The sequence below is a fragment of the Rhamphochromis longiceps genome, linkage group LG3 (genome assembly GCF_057381845.1).
Source record: "Rhamphochromis longiceps isolate RC_006_pf linkage group LG3, R_longiceps_female_GT1.1, whole genome shotgun sequence".
NCBI lineage: Eukaryota > Metazoa > Chordata > Actinopteri > Cichliformes > Cichlidae > Rhamphochromis > Rhamphochromis longiceps.
Window position 1 is genome coordinate 39,848,575 of NC_140559.1, and position 25,836 is coordinate 39,874,410.

At 41.0% G+C, this 25,836-nt stretch overlaps 1 long non-coding RNA gene and 1 pseudogene across 1 annotated transcript; both read right to left on the reverse strand.

Moving 5' to 3' along the window:
- Window positions 1–1,341: 1,341 nt before the first annotated feature.
- LOC146674643 (uncharacterized) lies at window positions 1,342–3,575 on the reverse strand. Its single transcript, XR_014909551.1, has 4 exons — window positions 3,542–3,575; window positions 2,007–2,069; window positions 1,803–1,865; window positions 1,342–1,683 (listed from the first exon to the last, which is right to left on the reverse strand). It is a non-coding gene; the product is annotated as an uncharacterized LOC146674643 (long non-coding RNA).
- Window positions 3,576–3,940: 365 nt separating this feature from the next.
- The window catches only part of LOC146674644 (Fc receptor-like protein 5), a 32,492-nt pseudogene continuing 10,596 nt past the window's right edge, over window positions 3,941–25,836 (reverse strand).

Genomic DNA, 25,836 nt, shown 5'->3' on the forward strand with positions numbered 1-25,836 from the left:
GATGATCTGATATCCTCGTGTTGGTGTTGTTCCCAGACCATCATGAAAATGTTGTTCCAGGTTCAACATTGCAAGTGACCAATCACATTGTTGTGACGTTATACTTTTGCGCACCAAGCCATTCGTGCATTTATGAAATTCCAATGTTGCAAGGACAATATCAATTCTGCTTACTGTTTATTAAAGGGTTAGGGTCAGGGTCAGGGTCAGTTGATCGGCGGACAGAGGCGGTTTCATGCAGCTTTAGTACAGCTTTTTGTTTTACGCCGGTTTTTCCCGAAGTCGCAAAAGTATGACGTCACAACATTCTGATTGGTCACTTGCAATGTTGATCCTGGAACAACATTTAGTATGATGATCTGGGAACAACACCAACACGAGGATATCAGATCAACCATGAACACCCATCCCCCAACCCGAGGATCACCACAACATAACCTAACAGACCTACACCTTAGTGCACAGATCTGGTTTGTCTAGGGTTTAGTTCTGGGATTTCGCCCAACCCAGGAAAAAATCATGAATATATAATGGGCTTGGATTGACAATATTATGAATAAAATGTGCTCTATTTGGAAGCAGCCGGACTCCTTCCCCTTTCGACAGGTTGTTTGTGAGACTTCAGCACTGAAGCGGCAGCAAGCAGGCGCACCGAGGGCCCTCACGCTCACGCGTATATGTGTGTGATAGAATTCAGAAAAAAACATTGGTGAAGATTATAAGTCTGTATCACAATGTCTGGTGTTTTAGATTTTGTTGGTTTATTTTAATTTTGTTTTGTTTTTTTGGGAGCTGGTTATTAGATGCCGCTCCAGCCAACCAGAACCCCCCCCCCCCCCCCCCCCCCCTCCCTCTCCTCCCTGTGGGCAAGAAACAGGCGCACCTCGCATTTACTTCCCGCTAATGGGGGATAGAAAACCAAAACACACCACTGCACAAGCATTTCAATAGAGCACAGTCCATTTGGAAATCTCATGATTAACAATTGACCACCCCCTAGTGATGGCTGTTACTCTAAGGATTTATCATAAATATAAACCTCAGTCTTATAGGGTTTCACAGTTATAGTTCATAAATACGATATACAGCAGCATGATGCAACAAAAATACTGCTGACAGAATGGAAATTAAGAAAAAAAAATCCATAGAAGTATAAGCTTTTCAAAACTGGACAAAATTCAACTCCATACAGTATCAGTCACACTATTTATTTATGTTAATATAATGTATAATTCATTATACTGCACAAAAATGTATTGTTGCCCTTGTGTAAAAACAGAGTATTGGGTCTATATTATTACATACTAGCAAATCTGTGTACCCTGCACTGGAGATAGGGACTAGAAATATTTATATACTATGATATACAAGATGCTATGATATATGCTATAATATGATGCTAAAATACATTAAATCAGACACGCCACTCTAATCTGATATTCCATTATTGCTCAGTTGAACTGTCAAATACACAATTCTATATGATTCTGAGACTTTTGTAAAATATTTATGCATTGCATGGGCCACTCACAGTGCCCTATGCAGTGCTTATGGAAAGTTTTATCAAGATTGTCTCACTCAGAGGATGCAAGGAAGACATATGGCATGCATATGATCTGATCATTATAGTATGATTACATTATGCTTCTCTTTGGCTTTGCTGCTGTTGCTCTCTTCACTGACCTGTAAGGCAAACACAAAAGACAAAAAGTAAGGATGTTATGTGGTGAGGCCATTTAATCTTGTCAAGGCATATTGTCAATGTAATCAGACATTTCAGTGCATGACTGTTGTGAGTTTACCTGCAGTTCCCATATTCACATCAGTGTAAATAATACTCTTATGTGGTTTATGATTCTTCCCTGCTGAGATAATCAGATGAATGAGCAAAAGAAAATAATTAATGTGCATTTCAGTGCTGGAGGTGAAAACCTTTCTTAACTAGATTTTTAAATGTATTTTAATTTTTTTTTTGTAATTTTAAATTGCACATGTTAGATACTCACTCTCCATCCCAAAGTCTTTAACCTCTATAAGAGAGTATGTGGCTTCAGGTGATTCATCTTCCTCTGAAATGTAATTTTTTTTAGTTAGAGGATTATAAAAAATGATCATCTGGATTAGTGTTTTTAATTCAAATGTTTATACATCTTTAACCACCAGAAGTAACAAAGTACAAATACTTCATCATTGTGCAATTTTCATCTGTATTTGTATTTTTTTTCTGACAACTTTTTTCTTTTACTTCCCACTTTTTAAACAATCATCTGTACTTCCCACTCCCATTTTCAAAACAGGTTTGTTACTTATGGTTTTGTGCATTTATGGGGAGTTATTATTTCATCACTGCGCTTCTTCACAGTAACACATGAAAGGAAATCCTGTTTTTGTACATTATCCTTTAACTCTCAAATCAGTAATGTCACTCGCTCAGCATATTTCCAACTCCGTAACATCAATCTCCTCCGCCCCTTCCTCTCTCCACATGCCACTGCTATCCTCGTCCATAGCCTCGTTACCTCTTGGATTGACTACTGTAACTCACTCTCAGATAATCCTGCTCCCTTTCTCTTTCTGTTCCTTCCTCTCGTCTTGTTTCTATGGGGGGCAGGGCTTTTAGCCACTGTGCACCCCGACTTTGGAATTCCTTATCCCCTGACCTCAGAAACATCACCTCATTCCCTCTTTTTAAGTCCAACCTCAAAACCCACCTGTTTAAAATTGCCTACTCCTCATAACCTATCCCTGATATTAAACTTTCTATCTGCTATTCTTATTATTGTGTGTATTTCATGTTTTTTATGCCTGTTTTTATTTGCTGTACAGTATCCTTGGGTGTTTTGAAAGGTGCTTTTAAATAAATAAAATGTATTATGATGATGATGATGATGATGATTATTATTATTATTATTATTATTGCATTTTTTAAGAGGCAAAACCATGTGTAATAGTCGGGGGTTACAGTAGGCTGTTTTTTAATGGGTTTTTCAGGCACTTTGTCAGACGTTTTTAAGTGTCAGATAATTTCAAATGAATCGTATTTATCGGAAGAAGGGTTAGATTTAAAGGTAGGGACTGCTCAGTGAAATTTTAATAAACTGGAAATTTAAAGCTTCCATGTAAGTCTTATTGTTTTTAAATCAGACATCAGGTCTGTACATACGAAGTTATGTTATTCAGATTGTGAAACCTGCTTCAAACAAACTGAGGTAACTGTAAAACTAACACTAACTGTGTTTCTTAAAGGTTGCATGAAAATCCACTGCAGTTTAGTGCAGATTAAACAGGTTAGTTTGGTGTATTGTGATGGATTTATAGTAAAGAACAGTGTGCGACTGGTGCTCATTATCAGAGAGGTTGCATAAAGGGTATTAAAGATGAATTTGAAATTAAGCAGATGATGGTTGTATAGTGTATAATATTAGAAAGCATAAACAGTGTAAAGGATAGAAATTAGCAGTAATAACACATCTTGTTGAATTCAAATCCACAAAGAGCAGCAGGTACATTAACTCTATGATATTCAAAAGATAATGTGTACCTTTTGCAGTATCTTCCAAGTCTTGGATTGTTTCATAGATGTGATGATCACCTTGACAAAGATAATAAAATCAGAGTCAGAGTTTCATTTCAATACATTTAAAATAATTATTTATATTTCAAACTGCTGTGTGCTATTCAAAAGATCCCATTTACCATTTGCAGTGTCTTCTGAGTGATGGGCTGTTTCATAGAGTTCATATTCACCTTAAAAAGCCAAGGTCAGAGTATCATGTTAGAGTTTAATGCATTACAGCAATTAAATATTTTTGTGCAAAGACACCAAATTAATTTAACTTGATTTTTTTCCCCCTAACTTTTTGTGTTCTGGATTTTTGCCCTTGATTGATGGTCTTTGAAAAAAAGTTGACCAGAACTTTATGAAGACTAATTATTCATGCTAAACCTTGGGTTTATGACTGACCAGGGTGAAGAGATTTGTATACATGGGTTTCATTCTGATTGACTCCAGGATTTCTGGTGGAGTCTTGACTGTTGATGTCTGACTGGATCGGCCTAATGAAAACATAACAAATGCACAGATAATAACATTGTGCAGAAAATTCAGAACAGTAAAAGAAAACACTGCTGAATGTTTAGAGTGAAAATAGGAATATAAAGTTTTATACCAACCCAGTGAAGCATAAATCTGTTAAAAGAGAAAAAAAAAAGTATTGTTTCTCTCAGTGCAAATTATTTTACTTCTATTTTGTGCCATGACATCATCATATGTTGATGTATTTGTAAAAATGTCTCACCCTTTGCCTTTCTATAGCGATACATTACAAGCAGGAAAATAAGAAGAAGAGAGACTCCACAAACAAGTCCAACAACCAACCACACAGGACATGAAGTCCTTTTAGATCCTGATGGAGCTACTGTGACTGTAAACATTAGCAGTAAACATTTAGAGACTTGAGAAATCTTTCTAAAAATGTTCTTACGAAAGTAGAGTCAGGTGAAAGAAAGACAAACACATACTCATTAATATACTCTATGGTGGCTATGTTAATCATTTGCAGAAATCCATCAAATGTTTTGATCCTGCTCACCTTTAACTGACATCCAGCTCTGTGCTGACTCTCTTCCTGAGTACTGACACTTGTAGAAACCTTCATCGGACTTTGACACTGCAGAGATCTTCAGCTCTCCTCGGGTATCATTTTGAATAAGTTTGTAATTGTGATAGAAAAACACATTAGAAAGTATTTTTTGTGTTTTTCTCAAACTGCAGCTCAGACTAACAGAAGCTCCCTCAGTCACAGGATGAACAGGACTCACCAGGATAGGACCATAATAATTATCTGTGAAATAATGAATGATGTTCCTGTTAGTCAGTGGGTAACCTTGAGAAAAAAAAAGCTGAAGGTCACAAAAATCACATCATCATGTTATTTTGGCAACTTCAGCTTTTTGAAGGTTTTCTGAAGGTTAGGGTTGTGATGTGTTGAAGAACTACTGTACCTTTCCTAAAAGGAACTTTTTTTTTTTTTACCAAATATACATATGACCTATAAAATATATAGTGCCTTAGACACCAAACGTTAATCTCATAAGACATTCCAAATCAAATCTGTCTACTCACCAGCTGCTTGTTTATGCATTAGCACATATCAAACACAGCCACACAAGAAAAGAGGAACATGAGGTGTTATTTTAGATGTACTCTGATTTGATGGGTTTCTGTTGAGTTTACGATTTTCTTTTTATTAATTTTTTTTTTTTAGTATATATGTTAAAAAGGAATATTTGGTACTCTGAAAACTCTATGCAGCGGCGACCCCACCTCTAGCAGAATTATGAAAACAATTTTTCTTTTTTTCATGACATTTACTGCTTATTCACTGATAAGGGTCGAGCTAAAATAAGACTTACAATTGCCTAAATGTCCCACTTTTTGTCTCTTTTTGACAGATTTACTTTCAAACAGTACCGTAGTGGGGAAACACTATGAGCTAATAAATAACATAAACGGGAAAAAAATGACCAAAAGAACATGATGAATGTATAATAACATACTCTGTACAGTGATGTTGACTGCATTGCTGAAATCTCCTGATCCAGACTCACACCAGTACACTGCAGTATCTGACTTTAATATGTAATCGATTTTACATGTGGATCCAGTCATTCTCCTACAGTCAGAGAGTCGGCCGTCCTCAGAGAACTTCCTCACTCTCCACTCAGTGAAGTTTCCCTCACAGGTCAGTGAGACAGAGTCAGAGGTGAAGTGTTGCACTCTGTCAGGACTCACTGTGAGAGACGCTGCTGAACGAACATCTGGAAACAACATGCAGTGAAGACACAAAGCTTACAGATGTTAGGATTCAAAATATCACAGTGAAAATATTCTTTTGCTTTAATGTTTAAAGGTCAGTGCTAAAAGACGCAGTGTTCGTATTGGTCAAACTATAATTTTCACTTTCAATGCTAAGCCAAAAACAACCCATTAATTCACATTTTTTGGTTGTTGCATTACTTGAAAAAAGATAGAATCAAACTGACCTGCAGACCAGACAAACTTTGGTTGACTGTGATCAGTGTGATACTCTGGGTCTCCTCTTCCAGCTCTGCACACATATCCTGCTGTGTGTGTCTGTCCATGAATGATGTAGGAGTCCTGTGCAGTCCCACTGCCATCAGGTAGCAGCTCATAACTGGAGGATTTCTCTGATAGATCAGGAACAGCTTTATACCAGTAGAAGCTCCATCCTGCAGACGGATGTTCAACCTCACAGTTCAGAGTTACTGAGGCTCCAGGACTCAGCCATGATGGAGACACAGTGAGGACAGGACGGGGTTCATCTGTTCAACAAAGATTTGCTCTCAATGTTTCGTCTCTTAACTCTGAATTCAATGTCACTAAAATGTTGACTCACAAATATTTATGATGAACTTTCAGAGTGAGACTATCTAAACATGTCAAATATCTCAACATGTACTAATAAAAACACATTTTTACAAACTGTTTCTATTTCCAGGTTAAATGAACTATGACTCTACTTACTGTCAGAAACTGTCAGTGTGACTGAATCACTCCACTCTGTTGTTTCATGCTGTGAACTTTTCATTCTGCCCTTACAGCGATAGTTTCCACTGTTGGATGATGAAGCAGATCTAATCCTGTATTCATTTTGATTTGGAGCTTTTATCCTGCTGTTTGTTTCCCACTCATAATCCCACTCAGTGTCTCCTCCATGGATCTCACATCTGACAGTGATCGTCTCTCCTCTGTATATCTCAGACCAGTTTGGATACAGAGTCACAACAGGTCTGATTGGGACTGTATTCAGGAAATGAGTAAATGAATGACAAAATGGGTCAATTTCCATCAAATGTAGTGATTTTTGGTTCGTTAACTTTGAACTCACCAGTTTTCCACATCCTGACTGACTGGCTGTCCTCTGTGTAGTAAACTGGGTTTCCTCTTCCTCCTCTGCACCTGTAGAGTCCTTCCTGTGAGACACTGATTTGTCCATTTGAGTGGAAAACTGCATCTTGTGTAGTCAGGGCTTTAGAGGATTTCTCATCTCTGTACCAGTAGTATTTCCATCCAGATGATGATGATGGGTTCACAGAGCAGGTCAGGGTCACACTGCCCCCTACTGGAACAGCTGTGTTATCAGCTCTCAGTTTGGCCTTTGGTTTATCTGCAGTTCAGTTTAGAAAAAGAACAAAAGTCAATGACTGAATCAAACCAGTTGAAATAACTTGGTGGAAATATGTAAATAATAAATATCACATAACTTTAATGGTGAAGCTGCAACAAACTGTACAACTGTCACACAAACACAACACTAATCTTTCATATTTAATTTGCTGCATTTCTAAGTTAAAAACACACATGAGGAACAATCAGTGGATTTAATGTTTCTTAGTGGATGTGGTGGAGCAGCTGAGACAGATCCAGCATTTGTTCTGCATTTCATCTTTCATGTATTAGAGCTGCACAGCAGAGAAGTTACTCTCATATGTTTTGTTCTCTTCACTGTGAATAAAAAGCTGCTGTTCAGGTTTTTGTTGTTGGAAAAAAAACTAAACATTTTACTGACCAACATGAAAGACAGTTATAAAGCTGTAAGAAAGAAGAAGTGCTTTTTCCTTATTTAGTTACTCTGGATGAAAGATCTTACATGATACAGTCAGTGTGATGATATCACTCCACTCTGAGAAGAAATAGTCCCTTCTGCCCCGGCAGCTGTATCCTCCACTGTCAGACTCAGTAGCTCTGATGATTCTGTATTCATTGGATGTTGGAGGTGTGTTTAACTTGGCTGATCTCCATTCATACGTCCACTGAGCTCCTTCACCTCCCTGAATCTCACATCTGACAGTGACTGTCTCACCGCTGTATATCTGAGTCCAGGATGGCTGCAGGGTCACAGTGGGCTTACTGGGAACTGTTCACAGGAAAATATCTGGTTAGACACAAGAAGAAACATGAAGATAAAAAAAAATAAGACTGAATAAATTCTTCTATTTGTCAGGAGTTGTCTCTCATCTCAGGTTTAATAAACTCACAGTTGTTGAATGAAATTGTTAGCACAGAACACAAAATAACATCTCTCAGTTTGGCAGAAATAAAATAATTAAACTCACGAGTTTCTGTAACTGTGACGTCACTGCTGTCCTCTGTGTAGTAAACTGGATCTCCTCTCCCTCCTCTGCAGTGGTACAGACCTCCTTGTGAGACACTAATAACTCTGTTTGCTTCATTTCCTCTCATGAGCTGAGCTTTAGAAGAGACTGAATCACGTCTGAACCAGTCAAATTTCCAGCCAGCAGAGCCCTCCACAGAGCAGCTCAGTGTCACACTGCCCCCTGCTGGTATGACTGAACTGTGTGCTGTCAGTGTGGCTCTGGGTTTACTTGCTGTTGAAGTTACAGGAAAAAGTTCATCAGATTGTCAGATTGTTTCACGAATGACTTTGACTCAACATGTAATGAAAAGACATTTTTACAAACTGTTTCTATTTCCAGGTTAAATGAACTATGACTCTACTTACTGTCAGAAACTGTCAGTGTGACTGAATCACTCCACTCTGTTGTTTCATGCTGTGAACTTTTCATTCTGCCCTTACAGCGATAGTTTCCACTGTTGGATGATGAAGCAGATCTAATCCTGTATTCACTTTGATTTGGAGCTTTTATCCTGCTGTTTGTTTCCCACTCATAATCCCACTCAGTGTCTCCTCCATGGATCTCACATCTGACAGTGATCGTCTCTCCTCTGTATATCTCAGACCAGTTTGGATACAGAGTCACAACAGGCCTGATTGGGACTGTATTCAGGAAATGAACAAGTGAATGAGAAAAGGGGTCAATTTCCATCAGATACTTTTCATCAGGTAGTGATTTGGGGTTCATTAAGTTTGAACTCACCAGTTTTCCGAATCCTGACTGACTGGCTGTCCTCTGTGTAGTAAACTGGGTTTCCTCTTCCTCCTCTGCACCTGTAGAGTCCTTCCTGTGAGACACTGATTTGTCCATTTGAGTGGAAAACTGCATCATGTGTGGTCAGGGCTTCAGAGGATTTCTCATCTCTGTACCAGTAGTATTTCCATCCAGATGATGATGATGGGCTCACAGAGCAGGTCAGGGTCACACTGCCCCCTACTGGAACAGCTGTGTTATCAGCTCTCAGTTTGGCCTTTGGTTTATCTGCAGTTCAGTTTAGAAAAAGTTGCATTAAAGACAGCAATAAAAGTAAATGTTTATTTTTCCCTCCTTTAGATGAAACTTACATGACACAGTCAGTGTGATGATATCACTCCATCCTGTTAAGAGATAGTCACTGCTACCCCGACATCTGTAGACTCCACTGTGGGACACTGAAACTGTGCTGATCCTGTATTCACTGGATGTTGGAGGGCTGTTTGTGTTGGGTGCTGTCCATTCATATTTCCACACCTTTCCTTCACCTCCCTGAATCTCACATCTGAGAGTGATTGTCTCACCAGTGAATATCTGAGACCAGCTGTGCTGCAGTTTCACAGCAGCCCAAACTGTTCAACAAACAAATAAACACAAATATTCATGAACAAACCAACAGTGAACGAAATAAAATCAAAGTTACAAAGTTCTACTTTAATTTAATCATGAATTTTTGTTTTACTGTGTTTCACAACAAAATTTCACCCTCACGTTGTTTCTGAATTGTAACTGGAGCACTGTACTCTGTGTAGAAAACTGGATCTCCTCTCCTTCCAATGCAGTAATAGATGCCTCCTTCTGAAATACTGATAGTGTGCTCTGATGTTCCAGCTCCTATTTTCTGAGCTCCAGAAAACTCTGAATCACGTCTGAACCAGTCAAACTTCCAGCCAGCAGAGCCCTCCACAGAGCAGCTCAGTGTCACACTGCCCCCTGCTGGTATGACTGAACTTTGTGCTCTCAGTGTGGCTCTAGGTTTATTTGCTGTTGAGTTAAAAGAAATAAAATGAATGTTGCAGAATATCTCATCCAAATTAAAACATGACTCACACTGGAGTCATGAGATTACAACACATGGATGTATATGGAGGCTATAGTTTCACATATTAATCTAAACATTTTCATTTAAGTTTCAGAGACTTTTAAAAGTGAGTTTGTGAGATAATCACTACAAAGAAGAATATGAAACTGTCTGTGTTTGTGGTTGTTCTCATATTCTCAGCAGTGGCTTATTCTGGATTACTATTGGAATCTGCTGAGACAACCAGATGAATTCACAAAAAGAAAACTGATCTGCATGAAGTACAAAACCAGAGAATTAGCCTCATGGGTGAGTTTAACAACATGTATGTAATATCCCAATGTTACACACATAATTAAGTATATAAAACTATATAATTTTATCAAATATAAGAAAAAAAAGGAGCTGCAAAAAAGTAAGTACTAAACACATCACACAAATGGAAAACAAAGAAAACAATTTCTCACCTTCAGCATTTCCTGAGAAGAATGTACTGAACACTAGAATAAAGATTAATATCCACACTTTATCAATCATAAACAGATTTTTCAGATGCCCCATCAACATATTTGTACCCATATATTATGTGATAATGAACAGGCTCGAAACATCACAAAAACATAATTGACTTTTTGTAATTTGTAAAATAATGAAGAAGTAAAAGAAACTCAACTCAAAGTAACTTTAAAAAATGTTTAAATCAATAACAACAACAACAACAAAAAAAACCCCAACTGGATCTAATCAAACTCTCAAAGTAACAGAGAGATTTTTTTTTCTCAGTTAGTGGCACACAAACAGAGAAAATCAGTGTACTTACAGAATAATGCCAGCAAAGTATTCCCCATCATCACAGTCCTGCAGCTCTCTCATCCACAGATAATCTCAAAATGTTCTACTTTGAAGAAAGAGAAATCACAGTTAATGTAAATTAAATTTGAGATCCCACTCCACTCTCACCTGCCAGCATGTCCTTGATGTAAAGTGAACCAAGGGTCCTGGAGTTATTGTCATGATCATGGGTCTGTGAACCAGTGTTATGGTTTTTAAAATATTGGAGTAAATGGAACTGGAAAATGGATTATTAATGAAATTAGTCTAAATAAGTTAAACATTTTGAAGCCTGCTCATTAAATTCTGTACATTAAGCATTTTGGGTGCTCAAGTCTAGCAGAGATGGCTGTACAACAATCAGTCCACATTACATGTCATAATGACTCAGGCTACAAGTCAAATGTAAATGGTAAATGCATTGGTTCTTATAAAACTCTGCTCTATTCTACCTGAGGACTCAAAACACTTTATACAGCACGTCTCAATTATTCAGACACAGTTGCAAATGACCAAGGAAGGTATGAAGTACATACCAGATGCCAGAAATGATTGAGCTAGGCGGCAGATCTAAATCTGTTAATAATGTTTCTTAAAATGTTTTCCATGACTGTTTTCATGTTGGCTTGAAATAAAATGTCTCCCTCTGCTGGCACTGCAGTTTACTGCAACCTATTACATCCATAAAACGTGTGACATCCACGTGTAGAACTGTGTGTCTACTACATCCTTAGTCGTGTAACTGTGTTGCAAAGTGTTTTCAGTCTAACATTGACACAATGATGAAAGCATCAGGAGCAACTCTGGACCAGTATCTTGCCCAAGGATACTGGAACATGAAGCCTGGAGCAGCTAGGGATTGAACCAGCAACCTTGTATTAGTAGCTGACCCGCTCTAGATGACAGAAGCAAAAGGAACAGTGTGTCATTGATAACCCCTGTGAGACTGAGGTCACGATCTGTTTTTCAGCAGTGAAGTGAACTTTGATGGCATCATTTTAAAAGGACGGCTCTAATTAGCAGTACTAAAACTCATAATGTAGCCTGCTTTCTAATTACTGTAGAGTCTGTTTCAGCTGACTTTTAGTTGGCGGTTGATCTGATTTCCATCTTTTTAACATCACATTGTCAGATGTGCAGTCTGATCTTGCAGCTCAGCCTCAGCACAGAGCTATAAATAATCTTACTCTGTGGTTCTGAGCTTTGTCGTGAACACAGGCACAGGAAAAAACTACCTGTGATGGTTAAACTGCGAGGGATTTCTTTGTTTCACAAACTAGATGTTAGTAGTTAGCAGGAAGTTAGCTCGCTAGCTTCCACCAAAACATGATATCTAGACTTTAAGTGAAGACGTGATGAATCTTGCTTTCGGGCCCAAACTATTCTCCATTTAATAAGGCTGTTGTGTTTTTAACTTGTTTTAATACTTTGTATCTTGTTCTGTTTAATCTCAACAAACAGTCAGTGATCACTGTCAGCCTCTCTCGGCAATGATGGTTTGGCTTTGGGATCTGCAGCGGAGTTTGGATCCAGACATGGCTAATGACGTCAGACTTAAGACCAGATGCCATGTTCTGACTGAGAGATTTCTGAAAAAACTAAAACGTACAGCTCTGTTATCACTTCCAACATAAATTAAGACAGAAAACTAAACAGCAGTGATGTTGGTAGGGTTACTGAAGATGGGCTAGCTGGTATATATTGATGTCCTATGCGATCGCTAGCAAAACAGCTACGTAAGCATAACATAAACACTAAAGCTCGAAGATGAATTTTAACTTTTTTCCACTCTATAAAGTTAACTTGAGGATTCCCGATGGTTAGGGACAAATGCAGTCGCATGGCAGGATGCTGTAAACAGACCAAACTTCAGTCAGAAGAACAACTGAGATAATCCATCCACAATATGAGGTTAGTCATTAATATAGTGCAACAACATGGGAATAGAGCAGCTGTGAGAGAATTCATCATTATTGAATCAATGGTACAGAAGTGGAGGAAGCAAGAAGAATGAGTTGAGTAAAGTTTGACTAATCTGACTGTTTTGTTTCGCTTAATGCGCCTTATCATTCTGTGCACCTTATGTATGAAAACTGACCTGTTCATCGACAGTATGCCTTATGGTCCGAAAAAAAAAAAAAAAAAAACGATACATAGATGAGACACATCTACACCATCCCGCCGTCCTGCCCTGTGTTAGCAGATAACGCTGTAAAGCTCTGTAATGTCATAACTGACAGCTATTGAACTGTTTTGCAGTAACAGTTGTGAACCAGGGCTGCTGCAGAATTCTAATACTTTAAGTTAATCTGCAAATGAACATAATTAATGATATGATTCATTAATAGATGTGAGGAAAAAGGCAGTTGATAATTCAGGTATTCATTCTATTCTGCTTGAATATTAAATAGTGACTACAGACTGGGTCTTGCAGCACTCACAGCAGTTTACAAACAGGAAGAACATGATGTAAAGTAAGACACTTAAACTGTTTATATAAGAAACAGAAGAAAAGTCAGACCTGCCTGATCCATATGTGTTAGCAGCAGCTGTACTTTGATTGATACTGAACAGGAAGCACATATTTTTTAAATATCATGAAGCACAAGACTTTGTCCACAACCTGTGCATATGGCCAACAATAATGATAATAATAATAATAAAAAAGAATAATAATACAGACCAAATTACTCTGTGTTAATCACAGATAAATTACTAAGAGCACTCAAAACTTGTTCACAGCTTTCCTCTCTGACATTCACAAGCTGCAGTTCACCTATCTTTAGATCTATAGCGGTCAACCACTAAATGACTGTGCTATCACTGTTCGATTTTTTGCTCTGTGGCCACAGTAAAGGAGACAAAAGAGCGCAAAAGCATGCAAGCTAGTACATATACTCTAGAAGTAGTTGTAAAATTTACAATCAAATATAAACAGGTGGAAATTATCAACGGGATATTCAATAAGCATCAGAGGGGCTACAACGCAGCAAAACATCAGATGCAGAATCCCCAGGAGCTGTTTGGTGAGGAGTCTAACTTTCAATGGTGTCTGATAACAGTGAAACTCACAGAAAGAAACCTTTATAGAAGTGGAAAGTAGAGCATTTAAAAATAAATCAGTGGCTGATCTGTACAATGGTTTTGAAGCACCTCATTTATAAATAGTGTTAATTTAACCAAACCATGCATAAAAAAAAAACAGGTATTCAGAATAAAACACTGGAGCATCCTACCTTGTGATCATGATGTAGCTTTGAAGAGTTAGAAAAATAAAAAAAAGTTTTTAAAAGTCACTTTTTGAGTTTTCCTTCTGCCCACATTCAGTTTCTGTTCACATCTGCTGAAGTTGTAAAGCTGAAAGATTTCACAGAAATGAATGCTGTTCACTTCTGATCAGAGAGCATATAGTCCACACAGCTGTCACAGCTGGTTCGAACACCTGGAACCCTTTTGTCATATATATATATATATATATATATATATATATATATATATATATATATATATATATATATATACATATATATACATACATATACAATTATGGAGATGAATTATGAAAAAGTCACCACAGTAACACTTATATAAAAATAAAAGATTAGCCTTTAGGACACCATTCATCTGTAACATATATAAAGTAAAGTCGGAGCAGTTTATCAGGCTTGTCAATACAATATAGTTATAAATAGTTATACTGATGTGTAACTGCTGATTACTGATCAATTTAGATTTAGATTTTAGATTCAGACCTGACTAGAATCTAAACTAAAAGTGACAATAATGAAGGGACTCAAATACCTGAACTGCTGTCACTGCTGCACAGTTTCATCAGCCAACAGCGCCGTGGTTTCACTGGTCTCTTGTCATGTTAATGTGACGGAAGTGAGAGAACACTAGCAATGTGAAACTCAGTGTGGTTTTTCTGTGTAAAACACCTGCGCGATGCATGTATGTTACCTACGTACACTGTTACTTTTTGTGTCTCTTATTTACTTAAAGGAACACCTCACAAAACTGTGACAGCCATATGGTTTGGTTACCAGTTCATAGAGACATCTATATTTTTTTAACTGAAATCTTAATCGACAAGTGAAGTGTTTCCATGTTTTATGTTTTTGCATTCATCGTTAGCTTCATTTTAAAGTTGATCCTTCAGCAAAACAAACTGTTTGACTGCTGAAACGATGAAATCTAAAACACGTTTGGTTATATTTCCAAATAAGTGATGCAGTCCTGAGCAATTCTAACTGAGCAAAGCAACTGTGACCAGTCAGTCATTAAAGAAACAGAACCAAGACAGACTAGATATGTTTAATACGCACTCTAAAAATCCTTTTAAAGATAATGCTTCAGTGCAGAGTTGAATCATGTATATCAATATATCTTGCAATAAAGTTTCCACCAAGTTATATTTATTGTAATTATTGATTTCTGCAAAATGCGCTCACATTATCACAAAAAGACCAAAACAACACCTGCAAAGCATGTTTTTCGACTGATATGTTGCTATTCACATTGTACCCATACATAGATTAATGGAGCACTCTTGCTTGCACTCACAGAAGCATCTACAATTATTATTTAGGTCAACAAACCACCAAGTAACTAAAGTATAACCACAGGAAATCATCAGGACGTAAAAAAAAATGCAATCTGTTAAGTAAGCTGCTGGGAACTAAATACAATGAGAGGAGAAAATGCCCAGAACAAAAAACAGTGAAGTGAACATTGCATTGTCACTGATTTGTAGAATCATTTTGATTCGATACAGGATCCGATTCAATTTGATTGGAACCTGGAAAGTTTTGCCTCAGTCAGAAATATTACAATTCTGATCATTTAACAGTATATATCCATAATTTCGTATCTATTAAAAGAAAGCTGACACATGTGAGACTTAATTAGAAATGTAAACAGAGAGTTATGAAACCTGCAGCTGCAGAAGCCAGCGAAAAAAAACAGAGGCAAACACAGCGCGGACCCGACGACACATCAAAATCTGATTCTGACGCGTCGGGTCCGCGCTCTGTGTTTACGTTTGTATGCAGAATCCGTAAACCTGCTCCCAGTTACTGTTTTAGCTGTATGGTGTTTGACGACATGTTGTGAGGTTTAACCTGATATGCTGGCGTTTCAGGCATAATAACGTTAATTTACAAGTCGACACGGGATTTTAATGAATCAATATCACTTTATTCAATTTAGCATGGATTGTAATCAGAAAAGCGATAGTCAAAACCCACCCCTAATCAAGAACTTGCAAAGTAAAAACATGATCTATGTAAGCTAGCCCTTTTGTCATTTACATTTAAAAAGAGGATTAGTGTTACTGTGCGCTGGCTGAGTCTGTTTCTTTTCTTAGAAATAGTTTCTCCTGCCCTGAAGAAAATCCACTTGCATGGAACAGAAGAGGCTGTGGAGTGCAGGAACTACACTGCAAGCTGGTAGATATGCAGGTATTCCTGGGTCCTGCATACTATCACCTAAAAACAATAAACAAAATGATTTTCTAAACTGTAGCAATGTAATGTACGTATAGTGTCAAATACATTTTTGTAGTCTTCATCAGCTTTAATTCACATGGAAGTGTTCCTAAAGTCACATGCTGTAATGATATTTACATTATGAAAACATGATTTTGGACATTTCAAGTTTTTCACTTCGGCAGATAAAATGAATTGAGCAAAATCAACTCAAAATATTTCCACACGCCATAACGTCCTCTCTTCCTCGCTGGCTCCATATCTGTCAGTGGAATGATCACCTCTTCACTCTCTGTCACCATCAACACACTCCACGTATCCCGTGGATGATTCACTTCCTTATATCCGTTTGAATCAGGTATCGAAGCAGTTACGTGCGTAATGAAGCTTCGGACGTCACTGGTCACGTGACTTTTGCCAAACGAAGCAAGCCTCGACACAGGGCTTCTGAACCAGTGTGTTGTTTTTTTCGATACACGCTCCGGAGCATCAGCTTCAAGCGGGCCATCACTAATGTTCAGGTTTTCCTTCGGTTTTGTCTTTTTGTATTTTTGTGAGTTTTCTGCCCTATATAAAGGCTGGCTTTTTGTTAAGTCCAGTTTTGTCTCCTCACCTTTGTCTGCGCTTGGGTCTGCCCCAGCAGCAGCAACAGCGATTAGGATAGGAACTAACAAATGAACACAACCTGAGCTATCAGGATAAAGATTTCGGCCACACTCTCTAATGCAAAAAAAAATAAAAAATCCTCCATCTAACCTCACAACACAAGAAAAGAAGCCCTTCAAATCCCTGAGCAAACACCAAAACACCGTAAATCACCATATCACCAGCTGACGACGGGGAGGTGCACTGTTGTTCTAAACACAACTGAGAATCAAACAAAACTCCACACAGTTTGTTTTGTTGGTTTTTGGTTTTTGCCCTTTATCACCGTCCCTCTTCCCCGCTCTTTTTCTTTCCCTCTTTCTTTCTCCCCTTTCTTTTCCCCTGTCAAGTCCATCCATCTTCATCCGCTTTATCCGAGGCCGGGTCGCGGGGGCAGCAGCCTAAGCAAAGAGGCCCAGACTTCCCTCTCCCCAGCCACCTCCTCCAGCTTGTCCGGGGGAATACCAAGGCATTCCCAGGCCAGCCGAGAGATATAATCTCTCCAGCGTGTCCTGGGTCTGCCCCGGGGCCTCCTCCCGGTGGGACATGCCTGGAACACCTCGCCCAGGAGGCGCCCAGGGGGCATCCTTGTCAGATGCCCGAACCACCTCAGCTGGCTCCTTTCGATGTGGAGCAGCAGCTGCTCTACTCTGAGCCCCTCCCGGATGGCCGAACTTCTCACCCTATCTCTAAGGGAGAGGCCAGCCACCCTTCGGAGGAAGCTCATTTCCGCCGCTTGTATCCGCGATCTCGTTCTTTCGGTCACTACCCACAGCTCGTGGCCATAGGTGAGGGTAGGGACGTAGATCGACCGGTAAATTGAGAGCTTCGCTTTTACACTCAGCTCCCTCTTCACCACGACTGACCGGTGCAGCGTCCGCATTACTGCAGCTGCAGCCCCAATCCGTCTGTCGATCTCCGGCTCCCTTCTCCCATCACTCAGGAACAAGACCCCGAGATACTTGAACTCCTCCACTTGGGGCAGGAACTCATCCCCGACCCGGAGTGGGCACTCCACCCTTTTCCGGCTGAGAACCATGGCCTCAGATTTGGAGGTGCTGATCCTCATTCCCGCTGCTTCACACTCGGCTGCGAACCGTTCCAGTACGAGCTGGAGGCCCTCACCCGATGAAGCCAACAGAACCACATCATCCGCAAAAATCAGAGATGAGATTCTGAGGCCACCAAAGTGAAAGCCTTCTGCCACTTGGCTGCGCCTAGAACTCCTGTCCATAAAAATTATGAACAGAACCGGAGACAAAGGGCAGCCCTGGCGGAGCCCATCACCCACCGGGAACGAGTCCGACTTATTGCCGGCAATGCGAACCAAGCTCTTGCAACGGTTGTATAGGGATCGAATGGCCCGTAGCAATGGGCCAGACACCCCATACTCCCGCAACACCTCCCACAGGACACCCCGAGGGACACGGTCGAATGCCTTCTCCAAGTCCACAAAACACATGTAGACTGGTTGGGCAAACTCCCATGCACCCTCAAGTATCCTCGAGAGGATAAAGAGCTGGTCCAGTGTTCCGCGACCAGGACGAAAACCGCATTGTTCCTCCTGTATCCGAGGTTCGACTAGCGGACGAACTCTCCTTTCCAGCACCCTGGGATAGACTTTCCCAGGGAGGCTGAGGAGTGTGATCCCCCTGTAGTTGGAACACACCCTCCGGTCCCCCTTCTTAAAGATGGGGACCACCACCCCGGTATGCCAGTCCACAGGTACTGCCCCTGATCTCCACGCAACATTGCAGAGGCGTGTCAACCAGGACAGCCCTACAACGTCCAGAGCCTTCAGGAACTCGGGGCGGACCTCATCAACACCAGGGGCTCTGCCACCAAGGAGTTGTTTAACTGCCTCAGTGATCTCGGGTCATTGGCGGGTCATTCCCCTCATCCCCAGACTCTGCTTCCTCCTCGGAAGACGTGTCAGTGGGATTAAGGAGGTCCTCGAAGTATTCCTTCCACCGCCCGACAATTTTCTCAGTCAACGTCAGCAGCGCTCCGCCAGCACTATACACAGTGCAGGTAGAGCACCGCTTTCCCCTCCTGAGATGCCTGACGGTTTGCCAGAATCTCTTCGAGGCAGTCCGAAAGTCTTTTTCCATGGCCTCTCCGAACTCCTCCCACACCCGAGTTTTTGCCTCAGGCACTGCCCGAGCCGCATTCCGCTTGGCCTGTCGATACCTGTCGGCTGCCTCCGGAGTCCCACAGGCTAACCAAGCCCGATAGGACTCCTTCTTCAGCCTGGTGGCTCCCGTCACCTCTGGTGTCCACCATTTGGTTCGGGGATTACCACCACGGCAGGCACCAACCACCTTGCGGCCGCAGCTCAATGCAGCAGCTTCGGCAATGGAGACGCTGAACATGGTCCATTCGGACTCAATGTCCCCAGTCTCCCTCGGAATGCTGTTGAAGCTCTGCCGGAGGTGTGCGTTGAAGATCTCGCGGACTGGGGCCTCTGCTAGACGTTCCCAGCACACCCTCACTACGCGTTTAGGTGCACCAGGTCTGTCCAGCGTCCTCCCCCGCCACCTGATCCAACTCACCACCAAGTGGTGATCAGTTGACAGCTCAGCCCCTCTCTTTACCCGAGTGTCCAGAACATATGGTCGCAGGTCTGGTGATACGATTACAAAATCGATCATCGACCTACGGCCTAGAGCATCCTGGTGCCACGTGCACTTATGGACACTCTTATGTTCAAACAGGGTGTTCGTTATGGCCAAACTGTGGTTAGCACAGAAGTCCAATAACAAAGCACCGCTCGGGTTCAGATCAGGGAGGCCGTTCCTCCTAATCACGCCCCTCCAGGTCTCGCTGTCGTTACCCACGTGAGCATTGAAGTCTCCCAGCAGGACAACAGAGTCTCCCCCCCCCCCACTCCGAGCTGCCACTCGGCGCATAAGCGCAGATGACAGTCAGGACCCGTTCCCCGACCCTAAGGCGCAGGGAACAAACCCTCTCGTCCACCGGGAAAAACCCCAACGTACTGGCAGCAAGCCGAGGGGATATTAGAATACCCACCCCAGCCCGCCGCCTCTCACCAGGGGCAACTCCAGACTGAGACAGAGTCCAGCCCCTCTCCAGGAGACTGGTTCCAGAGCCCAGGCAATGCGTAGAGGTGAGCCCAACTATATCTAGCCGGTATCTCTCAACCTCACGCACTAACTCATGCTCCTTCCCCACCAGAGAGGTGACATTCCATGTCCCTATTGCCAGTCTTGGCAGCCGGGGGTCAGTCCGCCAGGGCCTCCGCTCCTGGCCGCCACCCGGCACACAATGCACCCGACCCTTATGGCGCCTGCGGGTGGTGGGCCTGCGGGAGGATGGGCTCATGTCTCCTCTTCGGGCTGTGCCCGGCCGGGCCCCATGGACTAAGGTCCGGCCACCAGACGCTCGCCCTCGGGCACCCTCCCCGGGCCTGGCTCCAGGGCGGGGCCCCGGTAACCCTATCCCGGGCAGGGTAAACTGTTCCCTCGATATTCTTTTCATAAGGGTCTTCTGAAGTCAAGTCAAGTCTGTCCCGTATTTAACAAGTGAAAATAAAATAAACAATAAAAGCAAAGGTGAATCAAATAGACCAATACGGCAAGGCTGGGATGGTCCATTTGGTAAAGTAAATCTGTTGAGCATCTTTCTTTGCCTTTAGACAATAATTCTGATGGCAAAAGAACCATTGTTAGCAGCATAAACTCAGCAACCTAAAATATTGCCAAGAAGCTCACCAGCATCCTAGTGCCTCTTGTGGGGGACACACCACATCACATCTAAAACTGCCTTCACCAACAAGGTCCATAAACTATCCCTGGATCCAGATGAAACCGTAGTGTCCTTTTATCACTTCGCTTCCATACGTACAAGTGAGGCAGTAGATATTGTTGCAAAAATTTGTTGCATTGTATCATGTGCTGGTTCCACTCTTCACATTAGCTCTGAGTGAGTTTCTGTAATGCTGTCTTTCATTTGTTCCTTCTTAAATTGACCTGTGGACTCCTTCCCACTTGATGTGCCTTGAATTATTATTTTATTTTTTATTCTTTACTTCAATTTAAGCACAATATAAGAGCTGCTTTTAAGATTTTATAGCTGTGGCTAAATTTGGGTTTATATCAGGGGGGGCGGCAACCCTGGGCATGCGTGCCACAACTGGCATGCGAAGGGTTAACTGATGGCATGACCATAGCTGGACTGGCCTAGTGGGCCAATGGTGATTTTTCGTTTTTACCGGCCGATGATTTTTTTTTTTTTTTTTTGTAACGGTATAAACAATGAAAGGTGATGGATTGGCCAGATGCTGGCAGATGTGTAGAAATAACTCAGTTGTTTGGTGGTGGCTATGGCGGAGCTTCCACAGAGGCCAGCAGGTGGGTAAGGGAAAGGGGAGGCAGGAGGAGCAGAGACCCGAGGCGGTGAACTGAACTTCAGGTAAGAAGTTATGACCTGCAGTCTATCTGGGTCAGATATAAATCAAGTTTAGGTGGAGTTTATTTTCGTTGTGCTGACTTTTTACAGTCAGTTACAATAACTCGTACTGCGTACTAGCTAGCATGACGGAGTTTATATACAACTGGGTGGGTGCTATGATGTTACTGATAGTGAACTTTATTTTATTCATAAGGTTAGTTAGTAGAATTGCCAATTGACCCGTAAAAATGGAATCGTCCCGTATTCAGAGAAAATATTATGCGTTTCGTATTGAGCTGAAAAGGAACGCAGTTTGTCCCGTACTTCAGCTAGGATGAAAAAAGACACAAAGGTGGAGTTATTCTGTCTTTATGCTGTCAGCTGTCTCTTCTTCTCTCATTCAATCATGAATTTATTTATTTATTTATTTATTTGATCACTGATCAATGATCAGCTGATCGGCTTTTCTCTCTTGTTTATTTATCGCCCACTTTGCACAACAGGAAACAGGCGGATGTCGCGCTAAACAACAGCAGCACGTTTAAGCTTGATCATCTGTTGTTAGAATTTATTTAATATTAATTTCTAGTATCAGCTGATGTTTGTTGGAGCCACAGCTGTAAAACTGCTGGTCATGATATCGGTTTGGTTATGTGGTGAGAGGGAAACATGAAGATGAAACCAGGAGATGTCCTTACTGAATCATCAGAGCTGAACAGGTGATGGAGAAACAGGTTTACCTTTTAGGTGACATGAATGAGTTGAAGGAAAGTTATGAACTGTTTCTGAGAGACAAATAACACCAGGATTTAAAACTAGATTTTAGATTCAGACTTAACTAGAATTTAAACTTAAAGTTACAATAATGAAGGTACTCAAATACCTGAATTGCTGTAAATGCTGCACAGTGTCATGTCATGTGAATGTGACAGACGAGTGAAAATGCTAGCAAACTGAAACTAAGTGTGGTTTATCTGTGTAAAACACATGTAGACTGCATGCACATGAATTTTATACAGTGTTACTTTTTGTTGCGTGTGTTTCTTATGAACTTCATGTGAAAGCCACAGCAGACTCGGGTGTGCATTCTTGCTGTACGCACTCAGCTGCAGCTATGCCACTGCCAGCCACACACATCAACAACAACCACAAACACAGAACCTTACACAGCTAGCGCGGCATGATTGTGATGCAGCACAGGTGCATCTGCCTTCCCTGCTGTGTCACCAGTGATCACGCCCCGCCAGAGTAATATTCCCAAATAAGTGATGCAAAGCAATTCTGACCAGTTTGTCTGTCTTTGAAGGTTCTCAGTCATCCGGGTCATTGAAGCTTAACGAGCTTGGAAAAAAAAGAGTCTGGACTTCTTGAAGTTGCTTGAAGACGTTTCACCTCTCACCCAAGAAGCTTCTTCGGTTCTAGGGTCAAATGGTGGAGCGTCACAGTCTTAAGCCCTGTGGGAGTATCCCCCCAAGAGGGACAATGGACCCCCCAATGATCCTCTACCTAATCACACGAGCCAAGGTGAATGTGGCCTACACCTGTTTCAACCAAGGTTTCGTGTGAGCTCATTGTGAAACCTAGCCCCACCCTTTCATGTGATTTCCTGAGGTCAGGTGGCCCATAATGTGAGCGGGTGTTAAGGCATCTGGGAAGGGATGTCAGAACTGGATTATAGATGGCAGACAGTTGTTGTTGTAAGCCACCGCCTCTGTTTAAAGATGGTTGCTCACAGTGGACATAGGTGGCTTTTTCACTCCTCTTTCAAACCATCTTTCTTCTCTGTTCAAAATTTGAACACTGGCATCCTCGAAAGAGTGACCTTTGACCTTTAGATGCAGATGGTCAGCCGAGTCTTGTCCCGTGGAGGTGACTCTTCTATGTTGTGCCATGCGTTTATGAAGTGGCTGTTTAGTCCCCCCCCCCCCCCAAAAAAAAAGCCAGAATCAAGGTAGACTAGATGTATTTAATACACTCTGTGATGGCAAGCCACACATGGTAAGCTCCACACCTCTCCACTCGTTTTCTTCACTTTAGTTTACTTTGCAGTTGCTACTTTAACTATTGTTTACTTATTGTCCAATACATTCTTTCTTTATTTAATTAGTTTACTTTTTCCATCACACCTTACATTGTTTATATGGAGTGCACACATATATTATCAAATTTCTGTTTTGTTATATTAACCCTTTAACCCTTTAAGACCTACCATAGAACCAAGTCCGCCAGAGCTTATATTATATTTTTACATGTTGTAGTGCCATTTTTGGGAGCATTTCAAGTTGCTATACATCAATACAACCACTACAGCCTACATTTTAATAATATGCATGCATTAAGTGCATAGTAATTACATAAATTGCAAAAAAGTTCAATAAACTACAAAAAAATTGAAAATCGTTTTGTTTTTTAACATATATTTCTAGTTAGAGAAATTTAAGAGGCTTATCCCTCTTAACTGTAAATACAAAAAAGTTGCACAAAATAGTTTCCCACCACAGGAAATTAATTTTGAGCGTCTTCATAGTTCTATTTTTGAAATACACCAATTTCTATACACTGCTGGAAAATAAATATTATAGTGCAAATTTGCAAAAAAGCAGCTTATGCATCAAAATAAACTATTTCCAGCAGTGCAATTTGAGTCCTAAGCATCCCAGAAACGACACAGAAAGTCATAAAGTCAAACATAACTTTTAAAAACACCAGCATAAACTCATGAGGCCTTGATGGTAAAAAACTACATTTCCGCGAAAATGACATCACTTCCGGTTTCGGCCAGGTCATGGCGGACATGCAATAGTTCGTGCTGATGGACGTAGGAAGTGTTACAAACAGCTGATCGGATCGGCAAAGCGTGTTTCTGGAATATTATGTTTTTGTTGCTGCAAGCGCTTTTTATGCAGTTTTTGCAAAGCTATATGTGGAAGGAAACTGTGACTTAGGACAAGCTGATGGCATAAGATGTAAGTACAACTGCTCCGGTTTCATATGCAAAAAAAATATTGCACTAGCTTATGTGGTTGCAGTGCTACCGGGATTTAAAAATAGTTATGCAAAACAAAGCGTGCCCGCTCCGACCGGCTTTATACATCTTTCTTTGTTTGAGTTACTTGGAGGTTTGGCTTCTCCTTCCTGGTTGGCAAAAGGCTGCTGATAGCCTCATTGGACTAAACCACATGGTTCATTGCCTGGGGGGTGTTTCATTTTGTTTGATTAGTGATGGTAAATTTGATTCTTTTTACTGAATCGAGTTTTAATGAGTCACTCACCAAAGTGAATCGGGTTTTTTGAGTCATTTGATTCATTGAGTCATATGATTAAGCACAGGAGGGAGGGGGTTAGTGAGTCCTGAGTGATTCGCTTAGGCTTACGATTCAGCACAGGAAGGGAGGGGGTGAGTAGCTCAAATGTGCTGTTAGCATGTTAGCAGAGCGATGCTACTGTGAACCGAGGAGCTATTTTCTTGATGTGAGCTTCTACTCAGGGTTTTTTCTTCCAGTTCAGAGCAGAAATTTTTTTGTTACGATACTGGATGTTGTGTTTTTCTCCACAATTTTAATTATAAGCTAGATACATTGCTGCTAAAAGCAACAGGGATGAGTCAGTGAGTCAGTTGGGCTTGTGAATCATGATTCATGAGTCAGTAAAGTGATTCTCGAATATTGAACGATTCGTTCATGATTCGCGCTTCACTAGTTTTGTTAGTTGTTATTTTGAGTTTAGTTTAGTTTATTAAGTTGACCTCTTTTATTGGTCTGCCTTTTTTTGGCTTTGCTAATTATCTTTTATAATGTGGTGAACTTAAGCAAAGTAGGAGTGTTCATGTACATGTTCATACATTTCCTGTGTTCCATACATCACTCAACTACAGGAATGCAGCTTTTATTAAGAACTCCCTATGTTCCATGTTTTTCACTGAAATTAACTTTAATCTCTTTTCCCAACGAGTAGCCACACCACGAGCCCATGTCAGCTGAGGCTACGTTCACAGTAATGCGTTTTCACTTGAAAACGCATTGTTTTCTCTCCGTTTTTGCCTCATTGCTTTTCCTCGACATTTTGCCACGATGCTTCAAAGAGCCGGAAAGTAAATAAATGGCAGACATAAATGAGGCAGGCTGAATCTTCTTGCATTTCACGCATGTGTAGGACTGGAACTTAAGCGTTTTCGGCCGTTTCAATGTGGACGCACAACTCTGTGAAAACGACTGAAAACGCTAGTGTGGACGCGGAGCGTTTTCAGACAAAAACAACGTTTTCAAATCTATCTGGGCTAGTGTGGACATAGCCTGAGTTACTTACCTCTGCCTCGGCCACTGATCTCACGCTTTGGAACACTCACCTGCCTGTCCTCCTGCCTACTGGTTTCTGGTACATCTGGAAAAACAGGTTGGCAGTTGCATGCCCTTCTCACATTCACCCACCTGCAGACACCAGTAAGCCAACCTCCACAATAAGATAAAAATA